The sequence below is a fragment of the Cynoglossus semilaevis genome, chromosome 18 (assembly GCF_000523025.1).
Source record: "Cynoglossus semilaevis isolate Cse_v1.0 chromosome 18, Cse_v1.0, whole genome shotgun sequence".
NCBI lineage: Eukaryota > Metazoa > Chordata > Actinopteri > Pleuronectiformes > Cynoglossidae > Cynoglossus > Cynoglossus semilaevis.
Genome location: NC_024324.1, coordinates 8904713 through 8906404, shown reverse-complemented (window position 1 = coordinate 8906404; position 1692 = coordinate 8904713).

Sequence of the window (1692 nt, the reverse complement as noted above, 5' to 3'; positions counted from 1 at the left end):
GAGCTGTGACTGGGGTGCAAAGAACACAGCAGGAGTGGTCCTGGCACCCCCCCAGCCAACTTCATTGAAGCTTTAATATTCAGTGTTTTCTCAAAAACCCCTTCATATCAAACTTCTAAAGTGGCTTCATGGTTCTGGAAACATGCACACAGACATATGTGTGACTGCAAAAAATTTTTTATTTATAGTAACAGTGAAAAATTCCCTCACAGAAGAGCGACTCTTGGTGTTCTGGGCTGGGTGTGGCTGCAGCCACTGCCTTCTCACCTCAGGATTTCCTCACCTGCTGTGGTCTAAAGACCACCTCCAGTCTCCAGTCTGTGACAGTTTGTCAGATGTCTCCGTCTGGCCTTCACTGATTTTCACTTTCTTCTTTTCCTCCGTTACTTTTTATAAATTGTGATTAATTGAGACATACGTATTTATATAGTTAAAAATATAAAAGCATGTAGATAAATTTGTTTCATATTTGTGAATATTGAGACATAAGTATTTATATAGTGAAAAATAAAAAAGCATTTAGATAAATTTGTTTCATATTTGTGAATTTAGCTTCAAAAAGTTAGTGGATTTTATCAGAATAATTTCACAAACTATTCTACGTTTCATTTTGACCGCTGTTACTGTTTATACTGTAATATGTAGATATTATTTATATAATAAGTTTACATGTTACTATTTGCTTTTGAATCACTCAAACAGCCTTAACCCTTTTAATTCATCTATATAGTTAGCGCTGGTGTCACCGTCGCCTGCAGACCACGGTAAAGGCTGTCGGTTGTAAAAAAAAAAAAAGGTGCATCACATGAATACACACTGAGCGTCTTGTGCCACGGTTGCCTGGTGCTTGTTTAAAAAAGAACACCCTGTACAGTCTGTTCCTCCAAGAGCAAATCCATCTGTTAGCCTGGATTCACTGCAGCATGATACGCGCCCTGACAAACACTTCTGAAATATAGTTTCAGGCTAATCATCGTCTCAATGGTAGACAACCCGAGAAAAAGCAGTTCCGGCACATCCTGCATCAGGAGGGGGGGCTAATGACATGTGATAGGGAATGCATCTAACTCCTGAGCAGCGTCATTCTCAATCCACTCATGATGGAAAGATGGAAGGAGGGGGCGAAGGGGGAGGGAGGGGGGATGGGGGGGTCTGAAAACTAATTAACACTTGACTGCATGACAGGGCTGTCATGTCTGTTATGATTAGGAGTTTTAAAAAATTCTCTTCCGTGCACTTGATTTGCTAATTTGTCTTTGCTTTGCCTTATGTGGCATCCACTGCTGGGACTCATTTATTCTTTTTTTTTTAGGACGAACCATGCTTTGGGTCTGAGCATTTGAATTATTTTATCAAAAAATAAAGAAAAAGAAAAGAAAAAGGAAAACAGCAAGAGCATGGTTTGACACGAGCACGAAAGACAGAGTGAGACAAAACAGTTTTTTGGATCTGCAAACATCCGCAGTGGCGAAGCTGCAAAAAGGGCCACCGCTGACTGGAACTAATTTTAGGTGATGCCATGCGCATAGGACAACCTGCTGGGCCCAAAAATGGGCCTTCGCCATGCCATGACAAACAAGCAAGTGGGCGAAAAAAAAGAAAAAAAAAGAGAAAAAAAAAAGGAGAAAAAGGGAAAATTGATAAACGCAGCGGCCCACGCCAGTTTTTCTTCTCCAAGTGAACAATACCATC